At 51.1% G+C, this 14,416-nt stretch overlaps 1 non-coding gene across 1 annotated transcript; it reads right to left on the bottom strand.

Moving 5' to 3' along the window:
- Nucleotides 1–1,079: 1,079 nt before the first annotated feature.
- Nucleotides 1,080–1,151, bottom strand: TRNAW-CCA (transfer RNA tryptophan (anticodon CCA)). Its single transcript has one exon. It is a non-coding gene; the product is annotated as a tRNA-Trp (tRNA).
- Between the last annotated feature and the right edge of the window lie 13,265 nt (nucleotides 1,152–14,416).

Raw genomic sequence — 14,416 nt, 5'->3', positions numbered from 1 at the left:
ACGGATAGCAAATACTGAACTTTGGCAACTGAGAAATGAGGAAATCAGCACGTTACATACACAAAAAGGGTTGGTGTTTGTGACTTCGTGGCATAACTGGTAGCACGTCTGACTTTGGATCAGAAGGTTGGGTGTTCAAATCACTTGGACGTCAAAGCAAGTGCTACACTATCAATTTGAAGATTTCATCAATCACAGCCCTTTAAAAACCGTACCTAGAGGAGGCTTTTTATTATTTCTTTCGGCTCAGCAAAGGACAGACTGAAAACTGAAGAGGGAGTGGGGCTGGCGCAGTGAAAGCTTAATCCTGATGAATCCGCAATGATCTCCATTTCCGCTAATGTCGGTTTTGCCTTGCTCTCAGGTCACGACAACTGGCTCGTATCTGGAACTTGGTGGTTTCATAGCCCTATCGGAGAGCCGCATTTAGATGAATCCTAAGTAAAAGGGTGGTAAATGCCAAGATAATTTTCCACTCGCAGAGAGTTCAAGGACCTCATCCTCAACATGAATTGTGAATCAGCTTCACAGTATTTTCCCCTTAACCACAATGTTCAGGGGCTTTTGACAAAGGAAGCTCAAACCATGAAAAATATGTTTGTGTATTTGTGTGTGTGTGTGTGTGTGTGTGAGAGAGAGAGAGAGAGAGAGAGACAGACAGACAGACAGACAGACAGACAGACAGAGAGGGGTGGGAGGAGGGGGAAAGAATTGGGAAATTGACTTTTTCATCAAGGTGACACAAATATCAACCCAGGGAGACTGTGCCAGACCCGTCTGGGGACCCAATAAAACCGCTTTGACACAGAGTGAATTCGTTCACAAAGTCTCCTCATGCCCTGTTTTAATGTCCTATCTGAAGCATGGTCTTGATAAGGAAACGAACAGAAGGACCTAAATTTCGGCTCATGTGGGCTTTTCTTCCCTTCTCTGTCATCCTTACCCTTCAGCTTAAGTGCCTGTCCGTTATTGAGTTGTTCACAAGTCCCTTTGGACGAAAGAAAAGGTCAGAGAAAGTCCGAGGTTGGGAGCTGGGGGAAAAAATTTATGCTGGTTGCTAAAGATGGAAGCCACGACCTTGACCCCGACGTGATTTGAACACGCAACCTTCTGATCTGGAGTCAGACGCGCTACCGTTGCGCCACGAGGTCCTGAAAGCCGGTGCCTTTTTTGTGCTTTAGAAGGGGAGTTTCAGCGGTTGTCGGGTGCAGCGTCCAGTATTTGTTTCTTACCCTGCCCTTATTTTGGCCTGGGACTGACTGTGAGCTCTTGGTCCCTTTTATAACGGGGGCTATTCACAGTGGGATGTAAATGTCAATGAAGCAGGTGAGAAGCTGAGGGCGCAGGGAATACTCGCCCCCGGGAAAGCCACCTCCCTGAGGAGGCCTTAGGGAGCAAGGTTTGGGGAGCGACTGTGGCAAATGCGAGGCACGGCTCACAGGGAAAGCTGGGGTGGGGTCGTCAGGGATCTGGGTTCTCTTCTCCCCAGTCCTTCTGCACACGGAGCAGCACGAGGATTTGTACGTGGGTCATACCTACAGAGGAAAGCTATTTCCACCTTTAAAAGGGTACTTAGAAGTTTTTGTTTTGTTTTTGGTTTTGTTTTGCTTTAAAAAATAACACTCATTGTAGAAATCTCATCGGATACAAAAAAACAAAGACAAAACAATGGCAACAAAAACACTACAATGAGTGTTGAGAGCCTGCAAACACTGGGCTCTGTATGTCTTGCCACCTGATGTGATCTTTCAGGTTAAAGAAAGGGGTCAGGGAGGGGAGATTAATGCTTTGTGGTTGGAAGGTCCAGCGTGACCGTGGACAACGGGATTTCAGTACTGGAAATTGGAAATTGGATTGTAAATTGGATAATAGGATTCAGCGCTCTGTTCACTGCGCTGAGCAGAATGCGGAGGAGCTGGCATCAGGGAGATTCTGGACGCAGGAGTCACCTAACTGGCGGGTTGTCCCGGACTTGGGCACCATACACACCTCCTGAGGTGCCAAGGCCTCTCTCTATCTTTGCTGGGGTGACTGGAAACCTTCCATTTTGGAGTTTTAGGACATGCAGAACAGAACGATGGTTTTGAGTTGGGAACAAAGACTAGTTGAGACATTTCCTTGTGTGTCACAGCCCCACGCTGACAGGCAGACTAGCCCGGTTGGGAACGCTTTAGACTGAAGGCTTGAAGGTCTCTGGTTCTAGGCTGGTTTTTGGCACAGGCATTAGCCGCCCCCCCGCCCCCGCTGCCCCCCATATCCAGGCCTCCCGGAAGACATTTAGGAGGTCCCACGTCATTTATACAAGAGCACCCGCAGCAAAGCTTCCACCGCAGACGCTGCAGGGAATTTGCTGCAGCGGCTGAAGAACCAGCCTTCGCCCTCCCAGCATTTCTCGGAGCTTGGACGGCGCCACGTCAAGTTGCAACGGGATGAAGTGTGCTTTGTTGTTTCAATAACGTATTTCATTTTTCAAATATAGCAAGTGATACGAGTTTCCCTTTATGTTGGAGATATAGAGTTACGGGATGTAAAGGATCTATAGATATATCCCCTAGTAGAATATATAAATACATATTCTTTTTAATGAGAGGGGATTTTAAAATATTAGAACAGTCAAGTGAGCGCCTTCTGGACACAGACCTGGAGATCGTTTCCGTGCCTGAAACGAGGAATTCTCCCGAAGCTCGAACCGAGGCGTGTGGAGAGGGCTGAAGAGAAGGGCCGTTGTCTGTTCCCCCAGGAAGACCCCTAACGCAGACGCCCTCGCAGGGTGGGATCAGCTGGGGGCGTTTGTGTCGGGATTGGGGTCCGGGCTCCTCCCACGCGGACCGCTCTTCGCGGGCGCTGAAGGTTCGCGGGTCTAGGTCGTAGAGACGCGCTTTTCTTTTGTTCTCAAATAGTCTCACACTAACAGGGGGAAAAGAAAGGTGAATGTGTTGAAACAAGAAACTTTCTGTCACCAATCCCAAAAGAAAACTGCTACACTTGATGTCTCAAAAACTGCGGTTTTAGGGGCCAGCCTGGTGGCGTAGTGGTCAAGGTCGCGCGCTCCCCTTCAGCAGCGGCCGGGGGTTCCCAGGGTCGCATCCCGGGCGCGGACATGCGCACCACTTATCAAGCCACCCTGGGGCGGGCATCCTACGTATAAAGTAGAGGAAGATGGGAACTGATGTTAGCCCAGCGCCAATCTTCCCCAACAAGAGGAGGATTGGCAACAGACATTAGCTCAGGGCTAATCCTTCTCTCACACACACACACACAAAAACCCTGCATTTTTAGTCAAACAAAATCACAATACTTCCCTGGGCGCGTCCCTCTGGAGAGGCCGGGCTGTCATTCGCGAAGCAGCTTCGCACCTGCACCCGTGGGGACACTGTTGGAAGGTTTATTAGGATGGAAATGAAGAAAGCTGAATATCGCTCAGATTTAAAACATACACCCTGACCCAAAATGTCCTTGAAGCAGAGACCTCCAGATCCACAGCCCAACCCTTGTCCGACCCCAAGAGCTCAGACTCGACCTTGATGCCCAGGTGGCAGCGAGCAGACATCCTTGCCCTTTCCTGATTGTAGGGAGAACGCATCCAGTCTTTCACCATAATGTATGATGTGGGCTATAGGTTTTTCATAGCTCACATGAAAAACTGCACATTTTCCCTCAGGTTGGCAGTTCCTATGGGCCTTGAAGACTTTGCGATCATTTTTTAGGGGTTTTCTGGGAACTTATTACATGTTTACTTTAAAAAACAAGATGCGATTCCTCCAGGAGGTTCTGCTGGATGCTCCCCTAGGCCGTGAGTCAGGGGCAGTGGGAACCAGTGGGGCTCCATGAGCCACTCACTGCAGGACCTTCTCCCCCACTGGAGGAGATTCTGATCATTGAGGGGAAGTTTGTTCTCCTAATATAGGAACAAGACAAGGACGTCTGCTTTCACCCCGCACATGCCCAATCTCTGCTTAACAGGCACCCATCACTGACCCCACAAAGGCACACAAACAGCTGACCCCACTCAACCACAATCACTGACCCTGGAAAAACACCAAAATCACAGACTGCGTTGATCTCCACTCCCCAAGTGGATCAGACACCCGTGCCAGAGCCCTGTAACGCAACCTCCCATCCCCCATTTAATCTCTTGACCAAACCCCTCAATCATTCTCCCATACAGACCTGTAATCACCGAGGCCTGCAGGTCCCCCAGCCTTCAGACCCTGAATTCCTGTTTCTCTCACTGGTCGGGATCCAGGTCTCTCCCATCTCCCGAGCCCTAGCAGATCCTGCAGCTCTGACCTCCCTGCTCCTTCCTCAGGACCCTGAGATCCCCTTCGTGCCTTTACTGGACTCAGTGGTGCACCAGAGGTGAGGAGTGTTGAACAGGTAGCAGCCGGACAATGCTCTCTCCGCCCTCACCCTCTGAACATATCCTGACCACACACACGTAGCTCGCAGTGACCACACACCCTTGAACACAAGCAAACGCTGACAACACCTACACTCACCCGATTCCTCCCGATATCGCAAGATCTGAAACATCCTCTGACTACACACACACACATCCTGACTATCCATCCTCAGCACAGAACCTCAAACATCCCACAATGACCATACGCCCTGTGATCACACACACACACGCTCTCCACAAACACTCTGACACACAAAGAGGAACCTGGTTGTGCATATGTGGGCTTTGATCATGGGGAATTTCTCTCCTCAGCATCAACCTGGAGGTCCAGACCTGGGAGGGGAGAGGCATGTAGCACAGGACAAAATGAGGGGTGCTCTTGGACTGCAACTGCGTAATGTGCGTGACAGCTCTGCAGAGCTAGTTGCTATAGTGAAGTGTGCAACCAGAGAGACGGGAAGCCAAGAGAATCTGAAGTGGTGCATAAGATGTGCCTGATACAAACTCAGCAGCAAAAGTTAAAATTAAATGCATGTTTTAACTAGGATCTGAGTAGAACACATCAAGGGTTTTATGTGACTTCTAATAGTAAATTATGGAGAGTGCTTGCTGGAAGAATTATTATTGCCGTTGAAATTCCTGTTTAAGTGTTTCTCTACATAAAAATGAAGAAAAAGAAAAATTCTTTGGTTTAAAACATTTCGGGGCAAAAGAATTTCACGTTCCAATTGTCTTGAGCAGCTTGAGTTGGCCCGACCCACCAAAATCAGCTATAAAGCTCAACAAAGCACACAAAACACTGTTTTAAGACACTGGGCAGAAGCCAGTGCAGATAGGACTTGGGGAGCTACGATCCCTGAAAAAAGGGAATTGCGCGGACGTGAGTGCCTGGCTCACACTGGCTTCTCCCTGGGGCATTTGCCAATTTCCAGGGTGGGAGAAGAGTCCAAACAGAAAGAAGAGGCTTTCTGCGCTGAGGAGAAAGAGGCTGGCACTTGGTGCTAGCAAAATTGCTGGATGATGGAGGTGTTAACTAACCCTATTGCGGTGATCATGTCACAATACACATGTGTATCAAATCATCACGTTGTACACCTTAAACTTACACAGTGTTATATGTCAATCGTATCTCAATAAAGCCGGAAGAAATTGCTGGTACTTCTGCTTCCAGGTAAGGTTATTAAGTAAAGGCATGACAACGACTAGAGAAAAAGGACACATTAAGAAATTGCATGCTTTAAAAGACCAAAAGCTTGTGGAAGTGAAGAGGACCGGATGCACTAAGATTCCAGAAAGCGAAGAGCCTTTATTAGGTGAGGTGAGATCGCCAGACATTTCCACATCTGGGTATTTGCTTAATCTGGACACTGATCCTTAGATTCATCACAATGGGGTAAATTCAAGGATTTGGAGGCTGATCAAGGAAAAAGACATGACCACAAGCTGGCAACAGCACACACTGAACTTTGTATGGGCAGTGATTTGATAGCTCGCAAGAGAAGGGGAAATCCCTCACAGCAGGAGACCCTCTGGTGACAGCAGTGTATAGTCATAACATCACTTATGTGGTTGAGATATCACTATAAACCTATCAGAATGGCTAAAAAGAAAGTGACAGCTCCAAATGCTGGCAGGGATGCAGAGCAACTGGATCACTCACAGATTGCTGATAGGAAGGTAAAATGGTACAGCCACTCTGGGGAACAGTTTGGTAGTTTCTTCAAAGGAAAAAAAAAAATTAAAACATGTAACTACCATAGAATCCAGCAATTTTATTCCAGAGAAATGAAAACTTACTTTCACACAAAAACCTGTACACAATTGTTTACAGCAGTTTTATTCGTAATAACCCAAACCGGGAAACGACTCAGCTATCTTTCAATGGGTGATGGTCAAACAAACTGTGGTGCATCCATACCACGGAATACTACTCAACAATGGGGGAAAAAATGAACTATTGATACACCGCGACAACTTGGAAGACTCTCCAGAGAATTATGGTGAACGAAAAATAAAAAGCCAATCTCGAATTGGTTACATAGTGTATTACTCCCTTTATACAACATTCTTGAAATAATAAAAATTATGGCAAAGAAGAACAGATTAGTGGTTGCCAGGGGCAGTGTGGATGGCGGCAGGAGGGAAATGGGTATGGCTACCAAAAACAGATCGACACGAGGGATCCTTGTGATGATGAAATGTTCTGTATCTCAATATTACCAATGTCAATATACTGGTTGTGGTATGCTATCACAGTTTTTCAAGATGTTGCTCCAGGGGGAAATGAGTAAAGGATACATGGGACCTCTCTGTATTATGTCTTACAACTGCATGTGAATCTACTATTAGTAGATCTAATCTACTATTAGTCTGGCTTGACCAGACTAGTCAGGCTTCTCTCCTCCCCACATGCCCCTAAACTATGGCTTGCACACGCCCTACAAGCGCCAAAGCCGTAAAGTGCTGAGCCTCCCCCTGGACAAGCTCATTCAGAGAAACGTTTCCTGTCAGTACTCCCCGGCCATGCAGTCTCTTCACCCCTACCCATTGCCCGCCTCCCTCGAAGAGCTCCTATTAGCCCTGCTCACCCCTCCCTATAAAAGAAAACCCTTTGTCTGATTGATTTTGAGGTGCTTGCAGGTCCCAAGGTCAGAATGTTTTTCCTATTGCAATGGTCTTTTCCAGTAAAGTCTCTCCTTACAAAGTCCAGATTTCCTTTTGACAGTGGTCAGTGTTGATGGCCCATTTGGTGTGTGGATAATTTTGAATTCATGGTGATACACAGGGGCCCAAAGCGAGTCATCTAAGAAGGGACAGCCCCGGGAGAGCCCTCCCTGCTTTTCCTTTATTGTCCGGTTATGAAGACTCTCCAGTGAACAAGCTCCCTCACATCTTGGGTTGGCCGGTTATCCTGGGTCACCCTCGGAGGTGAAAATTTCAGACCCCTCCATTACATCAGTGGAGATTCTCTCTTTTAAAACTGTTCCTCCTCTTGAAGCTGGGGTATTTGTACAAGTAGTATGGCAGAACAGGGGACTCACTCTGCTATAGATAGAAATTTTCATCAATTTCCCACATCTCGCTGCTCAGTGCCAACTCTGCCCGACGGTTCGTAAAGGAGCTATGAAGTGACATTGTCGGGAACAGTCCCGAGACATCCCACCAGGAAGAGCGCAGAGCTTTGAGGTACAAATACAGTTCTTACCTCATGGTTAGTTTCCCATTACGGTCGCTCGGTTCTGAAAATGCATTGACAGTGCTCACGCGGGAACGCACGTGCAGCTGATGCTGTCGTGGGAAATACAAGCATCTCTGGAATAATCTGGCCTCCCCTCCCCCATCTTGGCATTTGCACGGATAAAGTCATAGCTTGTACCCCCTCAGCCCTTCCCTCCGCCTGAGGGGGGGTCATCTCGGCACTCCCCTCGGCCTCTCTCTGGGCCCTTCCAGGCTCCGGATGTGGGCGCGCTGGGCTCGGGCGGCGGCGGCGTCTCCGGCCCGTGCCCCGGGACGGACGTGGGGGAGGGGAGAAGGAGGAGGGGACGCAGTGTGTCCTCGGCCGCTCCTTCCCGCGCGCTGCGTGCTGGTGTGCGGCCCTGCGGCGGCGATCCCCGCGGGTCCCCAGCCCCTGACCGACAGCGCCGGCAGCCCCGGGAGCCCGGACACGTGCGCTCTTGCCACTCGCCTCCCAGGAGCCGCCCGCCCAGCTGGCTCTCCCCTCCTGGATGCGAACTTAGATCAGGCCCTCGGACCGGACTTGCCACCCGCTGAGTTCAAGCAAATCAGCCCAGTGAAACTTACAGATTGCCGGGTGAAGTCAGCGGGTGACTAAGGGCCCCGCGCCCGATCCTCGCCCCGCGGAGGGCCGGACACGTCGGGCCCGGAAGACCTGATCCCTGCGCCGCCGCTGGGGGCTCAGATCCCACCGATGAAGGTCATCCCCGGAGGGTGGGAGTTACAGACCCTGGCTCAAGGGCTGGTCTCCTGACTCCAATTGCTCGGGAGCAGCAGCCCAAGCGGGTGGTCAACTCCATCTCAGGCTCAGCTCTACGCGCAGACACCGCCCGCGGTCATTACAAACACCGTAAGGAAAAACTGAAATGAACTTTTTGAAGGGAGCGTTCAGGGGCGCGTGAAGCCGTTTCGATGTGAAAAGGGAGTCGGCCTGGAGGGCTCACTGCGCAGGGGTCCTGTCCCGGGAAGAGGCCTCCCTGTTCCCAGGTGTGGAGGGAGTCGGGGAGGGGGTTGGGAAGCATTACCACCCCGCGGTGCACGGGGACCTGCTCCGGGGAGGCTGGAAGCGGGGTTGGGGGGAGAGGAGGGTGGAAGAAAAGTTAGCTGCCCCCTCCGCCTGGAGGAGGGTGTTACAGCCCCCACAGCGGTGATCACCACATCAGCAAGACTATCGAGGAGCTCTCCCCCCACTTTCCGCGTCTACTCCGCCTCTCATCCCAGAAGCCGGCGCCCCAAGTCCGGGCGGGGCGGCGGCCCCTCCCACGGCGCAGCCGCTCCCCTACCCCCATCCCGAGACGCGGGCCGAGGAGGGGAGGAGACTGCCACCTGCCGGCCGCAGCGGCGGTGTGGAGGATGGAGACCAGGCGCTGTGGCCAAGCGAGCGCACCAGGTCGGCAGCGTTGTCGCCTCGCCACCCAGATGATCATGCAACCCTGACACGTGCACGAGGGGGAGCAATGAGGGTGAAGGCCAGTGCGCTGGCGGCCGCGGCTGGGGTCGCGAGGCCGCTCCGGGCCGCAACACTGCCCGCACTGCCCGCCGCGCGCGCGGGAAGCCGGGAGCAGGAGCCGGGTCAGCACTGGCAAGACGGTCAAGTCCGGCGGAGGTCGCCAGTGGTGCCGACGTGCACATCGGCCGGCACAACTTGATACACCCGCAAAGGAGACACGGAACCGTCTAGTAGCTGTCTCTCTAGCAGGAAATACGCAGCTTTCTCCGATGAAGCGAACGATTGGAGCTCTTGGGGCCCAAAAGAGCTCAACTTATTCTCCGACTTGAAATGGCCAAGAAGCCCTGCCGGCCACAGAACTGTGCGGGGGAGCGAACGCAAGGCCGGGTTAAGGCGCGGAATCCCGACGCTCATCAGCCCGCAGAAAGCGTGCTGGTTTAGACACAGGACGGTGGGCCGTGGAAGTCAAATAGCTGCGGGGGTGGGTGAGGAGAGAGTTCAGAAGACGGATGGTGCAGGCCCGTCGGTCTGACATGCCGACCGTGGTTGGCCCAGACAGGAGCGGGCAGCCGGGTCACAGGGCCGGGCAGCCTGGTCTGCAGGGCAGGCCACTCCGGACACTAGCCTGGCCCTGGGTGACTCTCCCCAGCTACAGCAAAAGCACAGCCAAGGGATCGGGCGGCATCAGCGAGAAAGAAGGACGAGTTGAGCTTGGTTCTGGTCTGGCCAGATGAGGAGATGTGAGAGGTGTCCCTCGCGGCTATCCTTTGTTCACTGACTCCGTGAGGGCATGCGAGCCTCGAGGGACTTTCCCTTCTTGCCCAGCTCTGGTGGCCCAGATCCACCGGTGGGGCGGGGGGGGGGGCACAGTGCCAGATGGGGTGTTTGGCTGGGGAGGAGGGACACCTGTCAGTGGGCAACGCAGGTGTCCTATGATGGCTCAGGGAGGATTGAAACTTCCCCGGATGCACAAGGTACAAGTTTGCTTGATCTTGATTTTCAGCATGAAAGAAGATGGTGAACACAGAGCCCCATGATCCTTCTGATTTGGGAGTTTGAGGTGTCATCAAAATTACCACTGGATAACTGGCTAGTCACCACTCTTTGATCCTGGACCACAACTCTCACTATCATTGTGAGGCAGGGTTCACCAAGCCTTGGATGATCCACCCAATAGCAATAGGGAGCTTGAATCCAGAGAGGTGAAGTCCAAGCCCTTGATTCATGTCGGAACAGATGCCTGGAGTCCAGCTACCCTGGCCCAGGACAGCACTCCCAGTGTTTCAAAACAAAGTGAAATTTGCAGCCAGCAAACAGCTGTGGTACCGGAGCCTCTCGTTGGTGTTAAGCAACCTGGAAAACAGGACTGTGCTCAGCTTCCGGGGAGCCCTTGAACTTCCCTCAGTCAGAGACAAGCAGCCCAAGTGGAAAGACCCATAAGTAGAGGTGGACGGGGAGGCAGTTCCAGCATGAGTCCCATCCTGAAATCTCTCTGAACCCTGACCGCTGTGTCTGAAATACCAACTACAACTCATTCCTGAAAAGTTTTCAGCTTTAATAGGTCTCTATAAGCATGCGCAGGGTAGAGGCGCGCGTGTCCCCCGCCCCCGGCCCCGTGCCCTCCAATGTATCAAAGAAAAAATGAGACCCTTCCATCCCCCTCCCAGGGCTGAGACTGAGGTGGAGGCAGGTGTCCACATCCACACCCACCTGGTAGAAGGAACCCACCTGTGGAGGTAGATGCAGCTGTAGCCATTAAACGGATGTCGCATGGTTAACAGGTTGCCTTTGCTATTCCGTAGGAAGCCTCTGAGCCAGGGTGAAAGGTCGTAGAGGAGCTTTATTGTGGATTCCCAGAACATCCCTGTTCTGATAGTTTTCTGTGGACGATTTACTGTGGCCTAGGTGCCTAGGTAACTACTGAAGATGAAACCTCTGGCCTTTGTTCCCAAATCCACTTGTTGATTTTAATCCCTTAACTCAAATGCAGAAATTCTGATAGAGCTTCTGATATAGCTTCAGGCTTCTCTCCATCAAAGGACTGTCTTCAACTACCCCATCCCTCAGCTGCAGGTTTAAAACCGCGGAGTATCTGAGAAAACTCGGCCAGTCTGGGGCAAACCCAGTCCCTGACTTTTCCTAACAGAGAAAACACCTCTGAGTGGAAACCACGTGGGAGTCATTGAGGTGGAGGCAGACATTGTACTTGAGGGTGGCCAAGTCAAAGGAATGCTCAACAGATTATTCTGGTATTTCAGAGTTCACAGTTCAAACACTGGAGTGGAAAGATAAGGACCAAGGCCTAGTGGGGGAGGGTCTTGACCCATCAAACTCTGAGTCAGGGGCGCAGAAGACTCCTAGTGCACCGCTCCACTGTATGTGCCGGTTTTTATAATTAGTCTTCTATGTCTATATGCTCTATAGTGAGGCACGCCCACCCTCCCAGCTGTTTCCCGTTGGGATGCTCAGGATAACATCACACACCTACAGGAGTCTTACGGTCAAGTGATTTCATTTGCCTCCTCACCACTAAGGAGGGAACACACATGAACCAACTCCGGGAACGGCACCTCTGAATTACAAAATGCGACACTGCCCTTAGCTTTTGGAGGGGAAGAAGTTGGGTGCATCCTGGATGGATCCTTTATGGAGAGGGACTTGCAGAGAGAAAAAGGTAAACGTTTTGGCTAACATTTTTAAATTGGCTTGACCTCTTGATGGAAAGCCCCTGGAGAACAAAGAGAGGGTTCAGAGCTCTAGGGTAAACCTGGTTTGCCATTTTCATTCATTTGTTAATTATTCACTCCCCGGGAGCTGTGTTCACTTATTGCAGTAACAGCTACCTAGCAACTTTCAAGAGCAAAACCCACAGCATGCCATACCATCTCAGGAAGTAGAGTCTTCTCTGAGTTTCAGTGCCTCATTTTCTGCGTTCTCAGATCTTCTTAGCGTTATTCCTAAATCAACTCATCCCCAACACCATGGACAACAGGCATGAAAGGGCATTGTTCAAGGAAGTCTTCTCCCCATCAATCTTTATTTTTTGACACAGCACACCCTCTAAAACTTCTGTCCTCACCTGCTATTTTTCGTTACTAAACACCACCCCAAGTGTCACTAAAATATAATTACCCCTGTTGCCAGAATAAAGGTTAAGTACAAAGAATAGAAACACTAACAAAGCAGGAAAAACAGCTCCGTGATTCAGGCCGACAAATGACACACGGCGGGAACTACACACTGATGAACAAATTAAGAAATTAAGACCGGGCTTGTTGAGGCTGCTTTACCGTCACCTAGGAAAATGCGCACGGGGCGGGGCTTCTGAGGGCGGTGGGCTCGCGGGCCCACCCACCACCAGTACTTAAGCAGCCTTAGTATTGGGCTTCTGTGATCCCTGCTGCTGTCTGCGCCCTGGAGCTGGGGGGACTCTGTTCCATGGCCTGTCGGCTTCCAGCTGGCAGTGTGATCCTGGAACAGGTCACCATCTCTGAGCTCCAATAAACTCACCAATAAGCTGTGGGACGTCTCCTGACTAGAAAGTGGGCGGAGAGTAGGTGGGTTGGGGAAAGGACTCTGGGATGACAGCTCCAAAGAGTCAGGTGGGGGTAGGGACTAGCACCACGCCCCATTCTGACGCACTAGGATCCTCAGCCTGGGATTGGCCGGTCGGCCGTGGGGTGGGGATAAAAGCCCAGGTCGCCAGGGCCTGTGCTGGACACAGAGTCTTAGCACCCGAAGGAGACCTTCTAGCTCCTGCTCCTTCTGCTGGTCCCTTCCTTCCAGGAGCCCTTTAAAGCAGACTCTACTCAGGTGACCGCTCTGGCCCGCAGCTCCTCTTCTGAGCTCAGGCGTAGACTTGTCTCCCACTTCTCATCCCTATCTACCTTCTCTGCCCTTGGGGAAGCTAAAGAAAAAGAGAAACACCAAGCTGAGCCCCACTGGGTGTGGAAGGAAATACCAAGGTTCCGGTGCTGGTGGAGCGGTGACCACAGGAAGTGCATCACCAGAATGAAGAGCATCGTGAGCTCAGCGACTCCGGTGTGATGGGAAATCTCAGAAAGCTTCGAGAACTCTGGCTGACAAAGGAAATGGAAGTGAGGGTGTGCAAGTGCTGTCGGCAGTAAAATCTGTTTGCAGAACAGCGGGGTGAAGAAGGGAGCCTCAGAAGGGGCGGGTGCCAAGTATTTCTCATAGTAGGTCTTCCCAGTGTTGAAAAAGATGCAGACCTCTTCCCAGCCCAAAGGAGAATGGAGGGGTCAGGTGGGCAGGGGCCGCGTGAAGCTTGAGGGGGCTGAATCATGACAGGTGCTCACTGCAGGTGGCACAAGCCAGGGAGGAAATGTAGGTAGAATCCTGGAACAAAAAAATCAGAGCCCTGACGAGCGCCATCGTCAGACGTTCTGAGTCTACGAGAGGAGGAGGAGAGGAAAGGATGCTGCCCACGCAGCCTCACTTAGTGCATTTTCTTCTCCCTCAAAGTGGATGAACGAACACGTGAGTCCACACTAGTGATTTCTTTATGGGGGAGTTGCCAGCACAAAGGGTGTCTCACATTAACACTTACCCGACCAGGCACACTCAGGGAGCAGTGCCCCCTTCCTGGGGCCCTATCCATGCTCCTTGAACTCCACGGCTCCCCTCTGAGCTGTGCAGGCCTCCCTCCACATGTCCAGTTACCTGGAGGGAAGTGAACACTGAGGGAGGGAGGTCTCTGAAAGTCCCTAAAGGAATCCGCATGATGGCTTAGTATCCTATTCTTGCTTTGAACAGGCTACTTCCTCCATTGTCTTGGCATCCCGACAGATCCAGCTACCCTAAAACATCACGCTCCTCTGAATGGGGCACCTCCACAAAAGATGAAAGTAGGAAAGGTCTCCTAAAGATTGTTCCCAGCATTTAATTATGAAAATTTTGAAAGTTAATGGATGACTGAAAACACTTGTATCCCTGCAACATTAATTCTATCATTAACGTTTAAATATACTTTATCACGTATCTATCCAGCCCCCATCCAACCATCAACCCATCTTATTTTATCCATTTCAAAGAAAATTGCAGACGTAAGTACACTTTTCCTTAGATAATTCAGAATGTGTGTTAACTAGAGTTCCACATTTTTACAGTATTCATTTTAGTTAGAATTTGCTTACAGTGAAATGAACATATCTTAAGTGATGAGTTTTAACAAGTGCATATACCTGTGTAACACAAACCTCTGAGGAGTTATAGAACATTTACCTTAGCGCCACAAAATTCTCATGTCCCTTCCCAGTCAATCCTCACCTCTATTCCCACAAACACAACACTGCTCTGGTTTTTTTTCCTAC

This window comes from Diceros bicornis, chromosome 26 (assembly GCF_020826845.1).
Source record: "Diceros bicornis minor isolate mBicDic1 chromosome 26, mDicBic1.mat.cur, whole genome shotgun sequence".
Classification (NCBI taxonomy): domain Eukaryota; kingdom Metazoa; phylum Chordata; class Mammalia; order Perissodactyla; family Rhinocerotidae; genus Diceros; species Diceros bicornis.
Note: the sequence above shows the minus strand (reverse complement) of the source record. Positions and strands in the feature narration are given on the sequence as shown.